This window comes from Scyliorhinus torazame, chromosome 2, assembly GCF_047496885.1.
Source record: "Scyliorhinus torazame isolate Kashiwa2021f chromosome 2, sScyTor2.1, whole genome shotgun sequence".
In the NCBI taxonomy this organism is placed as follows: domain Eukaryota; kingdom Metazoa; phylum Chordata; class Chondrichthyes; order Carcharhiniformes; family Scyliorhinidae; genus Scyliorhinus; species Scyliorhinus torazame.
In genome coordinates, this window is record NC_092708.1 from 18,372,819 (window position 1) to 18,386,561 (window position 13,743).

Here is a 13,743-nt window from a genome sequence, read left to right on the forward strand (position 1 = left end):
TGTGACCATCAATTCACACGAGACGGAGAGTTGAAGTGAACAGTGGTTTTAATCAGCTTGATCTGTGCCTGCCTGCGACTGTTCTGCACTGAGAGCCGCCTGCAGGGCAGCAGATCTATATGCCTCCCCCAAGGGGGGGGCGGAGCCCACAAGGGCACCAACATGATACAGTGCGATGCAATGTGATACAATGGTCCATAGGTGGAGCCCACAAGGGCAACATAGTACAATGCAATACAGTGGTGAATAGTTGCCGTGACACATTCACCACACACTTGTCAGCCCAAACGTGGATATTGTCCAGGTCTTGAAATGAAATGAAAATCGCTTATTGTCACAAGTAGGCTTCAAATAAAGTTACTGTGAAAAGCCCCTAGTCGCCACATTCCAGCGCCTGTTCGGGGAGGCTGTTACCGGAATCGAACCCTGCTGCTGGCCTGCCTTGGTCTGCTTTCAAAGCCAGCGATTTAGCCCTGTGCTAAACAGGTCTTGCTGCATTTGGACATGAACTGCTTCACTATCTGAGGAGACATGAATGGATTGGATTGGATTTGTTTATTGTCACGTGTACCGAGGTACAGTGAAAAGTATTTTTCTGAGAGCACCTCAAACAAGTTTATTAGTACATGAAAATAAAATAAAATTAAAGTAAAATACATAATAGGGCAACACCAGGTACACAATGTAAATACAGAGACACCGGCATCGGGTGAAGCATACAGGGTGTAGTATTAATCAGGTCAGTCCATAAGAGGGTCGTTTAGGAGTCTGGTAACAGCGGGGAAGAAGCTGTTTTTGAGTCTGTTCGTGCGTGTTCTAGACTTCTGTATCTCCTGCCCGATGGAAGAAGTTGGAAGAGTGAGTAAGCCGGGTGGGAGGGGTCTTTGATTATGCTGCCCGCTTTCCCAAGGCAGCGGGAGGTATAGATGGAGTCAATGGATGGGAGGCAGGTTCGTGTGATGGACTAGGCTGTGTTCACGACTCTCTGAAGTTTCTTGAGGTCTTGGACAGCCAGATAGGATGCTTTCAACAGTGTATCTGTAAAAGGGCAGCACGGTAGCATTGTGGATAGCACAATTGCTTCACAGCTCGAGGGTCCTAGGTTCGATTCCGGCTTGGGTCGCTGTCTGTGCGGAGTCTGCACGTTCTCCCCGTGTGTGCGTGGGTTTCCTCCGGGTGCTCCGGTTTCTCCCACAGTCCAAAGATGTGCAGGTTAGGTGGATTGGCCGTGATAAATTGCCCTTAGAGTCCAAAATTGCCCTTAGTGTTGGGTGGGGTTACAGGGTTATGGGGATAGGGTGGAGGTGTTGACCTTGGGTAGGGTGCTCTTTCCAAGAGCCGGTGCAGACTCGATGGGCCGAATGGCCTCCTTCTGCACTGTAAATTCTATAATTCTATGAACAGTGTCGACATGCCAAATTTCCTTAGGTTCCTAAGGAAGTATAGGCGCTGTTGTGCTTTCTTGGTGGTAGCTTCGACGTGGTTGGACCAGGGCAGATTTTTGGTGATGTGCACCCCTAGGAATTTGGAGCTGTTAACCATCTCCACCTCGTGGTGCTGAAGATTGTGCAGTCACCCACAAACAGCCCCACTTCTGCCCTTATGCAGATCATTGATGAAGTATCTGAAGATGGTTGGGTCTAGGATACTACCCTGAGGAATTCCTTCAGTGATGTCCCGGGACTGAGGTGACTGACCTCCAACCACCACAACCTTTGTGCTAAGTTTGACTCCAAACAGTGGTGAGTATTCCCCTGACTCCCATTGACTCCAGTTTAGCGAGGGTTCCTTGATGCCACACTCAGTCAAATGCTGCCTTGATGTCAAGGGCAGTCACTCTCACCTCACCTCTGGCATTCGGCTCTTTGTTTTTTATTTGTTCATGGGCGTCGTAAATGTGTGCCAGCATTGATTGCCCATCCCTAATTGCTCTTATGGGGGCAGTTAAGAGTCAACCATATTGCTGTAGGCCAGACCGGGTAACGATGGCAGATTTCCTTCCCTAAAGGCCATTAATGAACCAGATGGGTTTTTACAACAATCATTATTAGACTTTTAATGTCCAGATTTCAATTCAAATTTCACCATCTGCAGTGGCGGGATTCAAACCCGGGTCCCCAGAGTATTACTCTCGGTCTCTGGTGGAGCCACCTGAGTTGGCCAAGTCCCGATTTAAAATGGCGAACGGCAAAGGCTGAAGGGAAATTCAGCCAACACAGGGAGAAACCAGCAGGTGTAGGTTTGATGTGTATTTAACTCTGCAAAAGCCCAGACAGCATCGATACCAGCGACCATCAGCATAATAATGTAGCAGCCATCTACATACTAATGAGCAATCCCCGGGAACAATAGCAACATTTGGGACAAACAAAACTAAGCCAGACTCCCCGGCGCCAGCAGGAGCCAACACAAAAGAGGTTAACGGACACCTCAAGACCGCCCATCGATCAGGGAACCGCTCCAGTATTGGAGAAATCGAACCAAGCGATTGGAACAAAGTCCAATCATCTAGAACCAGGTACAGGGTCCGCCCCGAAAGGCGGGAAGCCCCTGGGGACTATAAAGTTAAGCCCCAAGTTCAAATCGGCCCTCTTCTTCCTGACCGGGTCACCCAGCAACGCGAACCAACATTGACCGTGACCGGTCCAGTGCCCGCCGAGAGATCGTAAGTCTTAAGTCAACGCTCGCTACGAGATAGGCGCTCCTAGCTACCAATCCGTACCAACTTCGAATCCCGCAGACTCAAAACCCGAACGAAAGACGATTTGTTCCCCTGACCTGATGGGCCAGTCCGAAGCTAAGTACAGGCCTGTTAGTCGTAGAAGTAACTTAGACGTAGAATTTGTGCACGAGTAGCGATTACTGTGTATAATAAATGTGCTTTGATTTAAATCTTACTAATCGGTGTGTTGAGTTATTGGTCATTACTCGAACTTGAACCTCGTGGCAGTATCATAAAGATACCTGGCGACTCGAGAGCAAAGGTTATAAAAGAACCAAGTGAACCAACCAAAAGTTAGCAACACTGGTTTGTTAGTGCAGTGACAATACCACGATGCCACCGTCTCCCCAATTATCCATAATTGAACCAAGGCTATGTTATGGGCCAGGGTTTAGAGAACCCCAAAGTGTATCATGGAGTTCACCTGACCCACAACTTTTAATAGATTGTAGTCTGGGGAGCACACGGCCCACTCTACAGGTGTGGTACAACAGAAATGGAAAAGTATTTTTTAAAACAAAACAATGTTTATTCTATGAACTCAAGTTAACCTTTTTAAAACATACAGTGAACATCTTGGCAACCATCAATACAACCCCCAAAGAATACAACACTAGGTAATCCTTAATAACTTCCCAAACAACATCCAGAAGACAAAAGAAACACCTTTTAACAGAAGCATATTAGGTTTACATTCACTACTGAGAATATTTATAATTCTGAATTCACCAAATGATCAAGAGATAGTCTTTTCATGGCAGAGAGATCAACAGTACACCTGCTCTGTCTGGCTTCAGCTCCAACACTGAAAACGAAACTAAAACACACCCTGCAGCGAACAGCCTAAAACGAAAGTAAAAAGCCGACAGACAGCCCAGCTCCACCCACACTCTGACATCACTGATAAACACCCATTTCGTAAAGGTACATTTCTTAAACACCCATTTCTTAAAGGTACGCTCACATAACAGCTATAATGAGGTCAGGAGCTGAGTGGACGAACACAAACTGAGCGATGGTGAGCAGGTGATTACTCAGCAAGTGTCCTTGATAGCACTGTTGATGACCTCTTCCATCACACTACTGATGATCAATGGGAGGGTAATTGGCCGGGCTGGATTTGTCCTGTTTTTAGTGCACAGGCTGATTTACAGGCTGGTCTAATTTTAACCTCAACATCACATTGCTGCCTCCCCCCCGTTAACCTTTCACCTTCTTGCTTATCTCCTTTTGCCTCAAAGGCATTCAAAAACGCACGATAGCACAATGGTTAGCTTCACAGTACCAGAGTCCGGGGTTCGATTCTCGCTTGGGTCACTGTCTGTGCGGAGTCTGCACGTTCTTCCCGTGTCTGCGTGGGTTTCCTCCGGGCGGTTTCCCAAAAGATGTGCTTGTTAGGTGAATTGGACATTCTGAATTCTCCCTCTGAGGAGGTGGTGGAAGCAGGGACGATAGTGATGTTTAAGGGGCATCTTGACAAATACATGAATAGGATGAGAATAGAGGGATACCATGACCATAAGACATAGGAGTAAAATTAGGCCACTCGGCCCATCGAGTCTGCTCCGCCATTCAATCATGGCTGATATTTTCTCATCCCCAATCTCCTGCCTTCTCCCCATAACCCCTGATCCCCTTATTAATCAAGAATCAAGCACCCTGGAAGTGCAGGAGATTTTAGTTTAGACGGGCAGCATGGTCGGCGCAGACTTGGAGGGCCGAAGGGCCTGTTCCTGTGCTGTGCTTTTTTTTGTTCGTTGTTCTTTGTACCCGAACAGGTACACTCACCCTTTGGGAACGGGGGTGTCCCCGGTGCTGCGGCCTATCTCTAGGGTGTATGGTTGTTGGCTGCTGTCACTGCAGCTGTGCAGCCTCCAGTGAACAGGCAATTTGCCCAGGCCGCAAAGTCTGATTGGGATGCCAAGCAAAATGGCAGGTCGACCCACAGGTATCCACTTGGAAGCTGTTGAGTGCTCACATTACTCACATTGCCAATTCCCTACTCGAGGTAGCCTGGGGTTTAAATGACCCGCACCATATTACCACAGCTGGAGGTCTGTCCTGGGGGTGTTAGGTGGGACGGACAGGCAGAAGCTGAGGTCTCCCCTGGTATGGGCAGACACAATCTGGGGGGTGGCATGTCGGACCAGGGGGTGCTGGGCCCGCCGAACCCCCCCACCCCCCAGCTCAGGGGCGGCAACACCCGCCCCCTCCCCTGGGGCTCCCACAACCTCTCCTCGAGCACTGGGGCAATTGGAGAAATTGGGCCTGTTCTCCTTGGAGCAGAGAAGATTAAGATTAACTTTGAACACCTTACTGACAGGGTGAATAACGATATTCTGTTTTCATAGTTGGTATGTCAGCGACTTTTTAAAAATTTGTTCATGGGGTGTGGGTGTCGCTGGCTGGGTCAGCATTTGTTGCCCATCCCCGAGGACATTTAAGAGTCAACCACATTGCTGTGGATCTGGAGTCTCATGTAGGCCAGACCAGGTAAGGACGGCAGATTTCCTTCCCGAAAGGAGATTAGAGAACCGGCTGGATTTATCGACAATGGTTTCATGGTCACCTTTAATTCAAGACTTTTTTGATTGAATTAAAATTTCACCATTTGCCATGGTGGGATCTGAACCCGTGTGAGCGATAATACCACTACGCCACAGCCTCCCTGGGGAATAGGGGGGGTCGCAATTTCAAACTGGTCAGCAAGAGAGCTGGGGCTGTGATGAGGAGAAACTTCTTTACTCAGAGAGTTGTCGGGGTTTGGAATGCGCTGCCTGGGCGAGTGGTGGAGGTGGATTCCATAGGAGGCTACAAAAGAGAGATGGATATACATTTGAAAGTGATGAATTAAGAGGTTGGTTTAGCTCAGTGGGCTAGACAGCTGGTTTGTGATGCAGAACAAGGCCAGCAGCGCAGGTTCAATTCCGGTACCAGCTTACCTGAACAGGCGCCAGAATGTGGCGACTCGGGGCTTCTCACAGTAACTTCATACTTGTGACAATAAAAGGTTATTATTCTTATTAATACCCAGACTACAGGAGGGAGATGGTTGCACGGTGTACCGAAAACAATCTCTCTTTAAATGTTGGAAAGACCAAGGAGCTGATCATCGACTTCAGGAAGCGCAACACGACACACACTCCCATCAGCATCAATGGCTCCGAAGTGGAGATGGTCGATAGCTTTAAGTTCCTGGGGGTCACCATCACCAACAGTCTGTCCTGGTCCACTCACATTGATGCAACAGTCAAGAAAGCCCAACTACGTCTCTACTTCCTACGGAAGCTAAAGAAATTTGGCATGTCTGCATCGACTCTCACAAACTTCTACAGATGTGGAGCATCCTATCCGGCTGCATCTCAGCTTGGTATGGCAACTGCTCGGTCCAAGATCGCAAGAAACTGCATGGTGTGGTGAACTCAGCCCAACGCATCGCACAAGCTTTCCACCACCACATTGATTCTGTCTACACCTCCCGCTGCCTCAGGAAGGCAGGCAGCATTATCAGAGACCCTCCCACCCAGGCATTGCCTTCGTCCAGGTCCTTTCATCAGGCAGACGGTACCGACGTCTGAAGACCTGCACATCGAGACATAGAAACAGCTTCTTCCCCACAGCTACAAGACTCCTCAATGACTCCCCCTTGGACCGATCTGTTCCCTGTAAGAACACTATTCACGATGCCCTATGCTGCTCTTGCTCATAAGAACATAAGAACTAGAAGCAGGAGTAGGCCATCTGGCCCCTCGAGCCTGCTCCACCATTCAATGAGATCATGGCTGATCTTTTGTGGACTCAGCTCCACTATCTGGCCCGAACACCATAACCCTTAATCCCTTTATTCTTCAAAACACTATCGATCTTTATCTTAAAAACATTTAATGAAAGAGCCTCTACTGCTTCACTGGGCAAGGAATTCCATAGATTCACAACCCTTTGGGTGAAGATGTTCCTCCTAAACTCAGTCCTAAATCTACTTCCCCTTATTTTGAGCTATGCCCCCTAGTTCTGCTTTCACCCGCCAGTGGAAACAACCTGCCCGCTTCTATCCTATCTATTCCCTTCATAATTTTATATGTTTCTATAAGATCCCCCCTCATCCTTCTAAATTCCAACGAGTACAGTCCCAGTCTACTCAACCTCTCCTCGTAATCCAACCCCTTCAGCTCTGGGATTAACCTAGTGAATCTCCTCTGCACACCCTCCAATGCCAGTACATCCTTTCTCAAGTAAGGAGACCAAAACTGAACACAATACTCCAGGTGTGGCCTCACTAACACCTTATACAATTGCAGCATAACCTCCCTAGTCTTAAACTCCATCCCTCTAGCAATGAAGGACAAAATTCCATTTGCCTTCTTAATCACCTGTTGCACCTGTAAACCAACTTTTTGCGACTCATGCACTAGCACACCCAGGTCTCTCTGCACAGCAGCATGTTTTAATATTTTATCATTTAAATAATAATCCCTTTTGCTATTATTCCTACCAAAATGGATAACCTCACATTTGTCAACATTGTATTCCATCTGCCAGACCCTAGCCCATTCACTTAGCCTATCCAAATCCCTCTGCAGACTTCCAGTATCCTCTGCACTTTTTGCTTTACCACTTATCTTAGTGTCGTCTGCAAACTTGGACACATTGCCCTTGGTCCCCAACTCCAAATCATCTATGTAAATTGTGAACAGTTGTGGGCCCAACACTGATCCCTGAGAGACACCACTAGCTACTGATTGCCAACCAGAGAAACACCCATTAATCCCCACTGTTTGCTTTCTATTAATTAACCAATCCTCTATCCATGCTACTACTTTCCCCTTAATGCCATGCATCTTTATCTGATGCAGCAACCTTTTGTGTGGCACCTTGTCAAAGGCTTTCTAGAAATCCAGATATACCACATCCATTGGCTCCCCGTTATCTACCGCACTGGTAATGTCCTCAAAGAATTCCACTAAATTAGTTAGGCACGACCTGCCCTTTATGAACCCATGCTGAGTCTGCCCAATGGGACAATTTCCATCCAGGTGCCTCGCTATTTCTTCCTTGATGATAGATTCCAGCATCTTCCCTACTACCGAAGTTAAGCTCACTGGCCTATAATTACCCGCTTTCTGCCTACCTCCTTTTTTAAACAGTGGTGTCACGTTTGCTAATTTCCAATCCGCCGGAACCACCCCAGAGTCTAGTGAATTTTGGTTAATTATCACTAGTGCATTTGCAATTTCCCTAGCCATCTCTTTTAGCACTCTGGGATGCAACAGGGCCAGGAGACTTGTCTACCTTTAGCCCCATTAGCTTGCCCATCACTACCTCCTTGGTGATAACAATCCTCTCAAGGTCCTCACCTGTCATAGCCTCCTTTCCATCAGTCACTGGCATGTTATTTGTGTCTTCCACTGTGAAGACCGACCCAGAAACCTGTTCAGTTCCTCAGCCATTTCCTCATCTCCCATTATTAAATCTCCCTTCTCATCCTCGAAACGACCAATATTTACCTTAGCCCCTCTTTTTTGTTCTATATATTTGTAGAATATTTGCTTTGTTTGGCCCCTTGTTCCGCACCGTAACCAATCACTGTTGGTCGATGTACCATTTGTCAATGTTCTCGGTTGATTATTTTTTTGTCTACTATGTCTACTGGGTCACTGTCTGTGCGGAGTCTGCACGTTCTCCCCGTGTCTGCGTGGGTTTCCTCCGGGTGCTCCGGTTTCCTCCCACAGTCCAAAGACGTGCAGGTTAGGTGGATCGGCCATGATAAATTGCCCTTAGTGTCCAAAAAGGTTGGGAGGAGTTATTGGGTTACGGGGATAGGGTGGAAGTGAGGGCTTAAGTGAATCGGTGCAGACTCGATGGGCCGAATGGCCTCCTTCTGTACTGTATATTCTATGTTCTATGTACATTCACTCGGAAATCAAATCAAATATTAGATAGAGCTGGGGAATGGGACTAGCTTGGTTGCTGTTTCGGAAGCGGTGCCAACACGAAGGGCCGAATGGCCTCTAAGGAGCTCTAAATAACAAATTGACAACCAATGGGCTCGGTCAAACCCCTTGATGGACAGCAAGTCCAGCCACGGGCACGGCCCAGCTGGTTGATGGACAGCATCCAGCCAATCAGCTCAGCCAAGCCCCTTGATGGACAGCAAGTCCAGCCACGGGCACGGCCCAGCCGGTTGATGGACAGCCAATCCAGCCAATGAACTCAGCCGAGTCCCTTGCTGGCCAGCCAACGGGCTCAGCCCGTTGATGGACAGCCAATTCAGCCAATGGGCGCAACCCTGGCTGCTGACAGACAGCAGATCCAGCCAATCAGATGGTAGCATTTTCTTCGCGCCCGCCTTTCCCTCCTCGGCAAGTCCGTGTGCCGAGCCCGGGGAGGAGGGGCAACCAGCCGGTTAATCAGCCTCGTTCCCCCTCCCCTCTCCCCCTCAGGGTTCACAGTCACTGCTCGGACCGGCGGCGCGGAGCCGAGAGGATGGAGGGCGGCTCCCAGGTCTGACAACAAAAGGTTTCTCACCCGGGCCGCTCTGTCTGGGGGGCCGCTGCGGGGCGAAGGAAAGGCTGCGGAGCGCCGGAGCTGCCCAGCGGCGCGCGCGTCGCCTGGTTGCCGTTGCCAAGGCGCCGGTTACCAGGGGAACGGCCCGCACCAGGACCCCGCCCCGGGCAAAGCCGTCTTCCCCGTTGCCTGTCGTCACCATGGCAACCAGGGCCATGGCCTCACCAAGTCAGGCCTGGGGGATTGGTAACCGTGCTTTCATGAATCGTGAAAGCAAAATATAAGAGAAAGTGCTGGAAAAGCTGAGCAGGACGCGGCAGCGCCTGTGCAGAGAGGGAGAAACAGAACTGATCCCGAAGAATCCCTCCAGTGAAGAGGAGGCCATTCGACCCATCGAGTCTGCACCAACCCATTGAAAGAGCACCCGACCTAACCCCACCCCATCCCCGTAACCCCACCCAATCCGCACATCACGGCCAATCCACCTAACCTGCACGTCTTTGGACTGTGGGAGGAAACCGGAGCACCCGGAGGAAACCCACGCAGACACGGGGAGAACGTGCAGACTCCGCACAGACAGGGAATCGAACCTGGGACCCTGGTGCTGTGAGACAACAGTGCTAACCACTGTGCCTCCACCATTGAAAAAGAGGGACAGCACGGTAGCACAGTGGTTAGTGTGGTGTTGGGTGTTCTGACACACAGATGAGCCAACACGGTTGTATATGGTACAACGCTATTTTATTTAAACTTACTATTTACAGTTTGGTCTTTGCACTCTGCACATGGGGGTTCCCTGCTTGTGATGTTTTAACAGCTCTTTCTTGTTCCCTTCTCCCCAGACCTACTGACCACCAGGTGTCGTGCTCGTGCTTTTTATGTGGTTGGTGTTCTTGTCTGTGATTGGTTGCGGTGTTGTGTACTCTGATTTGCCTGTTAGTGTGTCCATCATGATGTGTGTGTTTGAATATCATGACATCCCCCCTTTTTACAAAGATATGTGCCTACGTGGTAATAAATATGATCGTGTCGTGAGTGCATCTAAGAGTGTGTGTGTGTCGTGTGCAGCATGTGCATATGACGGAACTATGTACATGGGGCGATGTCGGGTGCGTCACATGAACAAAGTTGTACCATAACATAACATAAATGCGAACGAGAGAAGAAGAAAAAAAAACTTGAACAGTTGTCCAGTCAGACGACATCTGGAACGATAAACAACAACAGGTTATCATGTAAAATTGTGCAACTTGTTAAACATATGAACGGTATTATAAGTCCAGTCTAATGGGCTTGCGACGAGTTCGGGTTGACCGTCAGGGTGGCACACCACTCATCGGCTGGATTGATGGCATTGACCTTGTTGACATCAATGACGGAAACGCGGAAGGCATCCTGGTCATCTGCATCACTTAACTGGAAGTCTTGATGCGTGGGCTGGACGGTCCTGACTTGTCTGCGAGATTGTCGGGGATGCGCCGGATCCATGGGTTGAGCCGCACGACAGTGGGCTGCGTAGTGGCCCATCTTGCCACATCTGAGGCACTGTCGGTTTTTTGCAGGACATTGCCCTTTTAAATGTAGAGCTCCACAATTGCCGCACGTCATGACGTCACGGCGTTCGTTGCGCCACTGCGCATGCGCAGTGCGATCTTGCGGTGGGCGCGCCTGCGCAGTGCGTCCCTCGTTGTGGCCGTTATTTTTGGCGCGCACCTGCGCGGGAGACCGCGAAAAGCGCGGGAAGCGGCCGCTGTCGTCCGGGCCGTGGGTCGGGAAGTAATCGACGGCCTGGATGCGTTCGACGTCGTGGGCGGCCTGGCTTGCCGATTCGACGGCTGGGGACCCCCTCCGTGCCAACTCGGACGCCTGAAATCGGGCAAAACGGCAGGTAGCATTTTCGTGGAGGACACAGGCTTCCACAGCAGACGCTAAGGTGAGGCTTTTCATTTTAAGAAGCTGCTGGCGTAGGCCACTAGAGGCAACGCCAAAAACAATCTGGTCCCTGATCATGGACTCTGTGGTGGTGCCGTAACCGCAGGACTGCGCTAGAATCCGGAGGTGCGTCAAGAAGGGTTGAAAAAGCTCCTCCTTACCTTGCAGGCGTTGCTGAAAGAGGTATCTTTCAAAACTTTCATTTACTTCAACTTGAAAGTGCTGGTCCAGTTTGAGGATGACCGTGTCATATTTGGATTGGTTTTCGCCTTCTTCGAACACCAGTGAGCTGAAGACGTTGGTGGCGTGCGGACCTGCGTAGAAGAGGAGCATTGCAATCTTCGTGTCATCCGAGGCATTCTGTTTTTCGGTGGCACGGATGTACAGGTCAAATCGCTGCCTGTAGAGCTTCCAGTTGGTACCTAGGTTCCCCGCGACTTGCATCGGCTGCGGTTTGTCGGTGTGGTCCATGTCCAGAATGGCAGGTTAGTAGGCAGGTATCGATCCACTCCTGTACCATGTGGTGTTGGGTGTTCTGACACACAGATGAGCCAACACGGTTGTATATGGTACAACGCTATTTTATTTAAACTTACTATTTACAGTTTGGTCTTTGCACTCTGCACATGGGGGTTCCCTGCTTGTGATGTTTTAACAGCTCTTTCTTGTTCCCTTCTCCCCAGACCTGCTGACCACCAGGTGTCGTGCTCGTGCTTTTTATGTGGTTGGTGTTCTTGCCTGTGATTGGTTGTGGTGTTGTGTACTCTGATTTGCCTGTTAGTGTGTCCATCATGATGTGTGTGTTTGAATATCATGACAGTTAGCACTGTGGCTTCACAGCTCCAGGGTCCCAGGTTCGATTCCCGGCTGGGTCACTGTCTGTGCGGAGTCTGCACGTCCTCCCTGTGTCTGCGTGGGTTTCCTCCGGGTGCTCCGGTTTCCTCCCACAGTCCAAAGACGTGCAGGTTAGGTGGATTGGCCATGCTAAATTGCCCCTCGTGACCTAAAAGTTGAGGAGGGGTTATTGGGTTACGGGGATAGGGTGGAAGTGAGGGCTTAAGTGGGTCGGTGCAGACTCGATGGGCCGAATGGCCTCCTGCACTGTATCGTCTATGTAAAGCCGCTATGAGAAGTGAGAGTGTCTAGTTTTATTCATAGTTTTGTTCATAAAAGTGTTAGTTGAATGCATATAGCTGAAGAAGCTAAATATTACAAGTGCCTCGACTGTGCAAACTCAGTCATTGTCTCATGTAATGAATTAGCCATTATACTCCAGTGTATTCAGCCCTGAGCGTATTCTCTGTCTAATGAACTAATCAATTCTTAAGGTCTCCGCCAAGCGACTTCAGAGAGTCGTGAACACCGCCCAGTCCATCACACGAACCTGCCTCCCATCCATTGACTCCGTCTACACCTCCCGCTGCCTGGGGAAAGCGGGCAGCATAATCAAAGACCCCTCCCACCCGGCTTACTCACTCTTCCAACTTCTTCCATCGGGCAGGAGATACAGAAGTCTGAGAACACGCACGAACAGACTCAAAAACAGCTTCTTCCCCGCTGTTACCAGACTCCTAAATGACCCTCTTATGGACTGACCTCATTAGCACTACACCCTGTATGCTTCATCCGATGCCAGTGCTTTTGTAGTTACATTGCATATGTTGTGTTGCCCTATTATGTATTTTCTTTTATTCCCTTTTCTTCTCATGTACTTAATGATCTGTTGAGCTGCTCGCAGAAAAATACTTTTCACTGTACCTCGGTACACGTGACAATAAACAAATCCAATCCAATCCAATCCAAGCTATGACATTGCAAAATGTGAGAAAACATGCAGTAATTTTCCTGAGATTGAGCAAGCACACACTAAGCTACATTTCATAGGCACCAATCAATCTTAAGTAATGTCCAATGTTTGATTAACAAATCATCTTCTAAGTAACAGACATTCATTTGAACAAACCAGGAGGTCTCAGCTGAGAATTAGAAGCCAATGCAAGTAAATGAGAGGTTAAACCAGGGATATGAATTCCCTCATGGTCGAGGTCTTTGTTCCTGAATTCTTGAATCATCTATGTTTGTGTTAAAATTATTTTCTTTTTGCCATTTGCTTGACATTTTTATGTATTTTGTTTCTAAGTTTTATTCAATTCTTATTCAAGTGAGTAATTTACAATAATAAAGTCGTATGAGCCTGTACTGCGCTGTAATGTTCTATGTTCTATGTGTAATTGATAATATGGAAAAATGTGTCATTTGAAACATGGAAGTCTGGCAGTATCTGGTCTGAGAGTAACATGAGAGAATACAAGGGCAGCACGGTAGCATTGTGGATAGCACAATTGCTTCACAGCTCCAGGGTCCCAGGTTCGATTCCGGCTTGGGGCACTGTCTGTGCGGAGTCTACACAGCCTCCCCGTGTGTGCGTGGGTTTCCTCCGGGTGCTCCGGTTTCCTCCCACAGTCCAAAGATGTGCAGGTTAGGTGGATTGGCCATGATAAATTGCCCTTAGTGTCCAAAATTGCCCTTAGTGTTGGGTGAGGTTACTGGGTTATGGGGATAGGGTGGAAGTGTTGACCTTGGAT

The 13,743-nt window shown here is 48.9% G+C and overlaps 1 protein-coding gene and 1 long non-coding RNA gene across 2 annotated transcripts in view; one reads left to right on the forward strand and one right to left on the reverse strand.

The window, feature by feature from the left end:
- The window catches only part of catip (ciliogenesis associated TTC17 interacting protein), an 83,898-nt gene extending 74,545 nt beyond the window's left edge, over nucleotides 1–9,353 (reverse strand). Inside the window, exon 1 of the mRNA XM_072468990.1 lies at nucleotides 9,248–9,353. The gene's annotated coding sequence lies outside the window, so the exon portion shown is untranslated. The remainder of the gene's footprint in view (nucleotides 1–9,247) is intronic.
- On the forward strand, nucleotides 9,253–13,357 carry LOC140386570 (uncharacterized). The gene is made up of 2 exons (XR_011933633.1): nucleotides 9,253–9,954; nucleotides 12,508–13,357. It is a non-coding gene; the product is annotated as an uncharacterized lncRNA (long non-coding RNA).
- The last annotated feature ends 386 nt before the right edge of the window (nucleotides 13,358–13,743 follow it).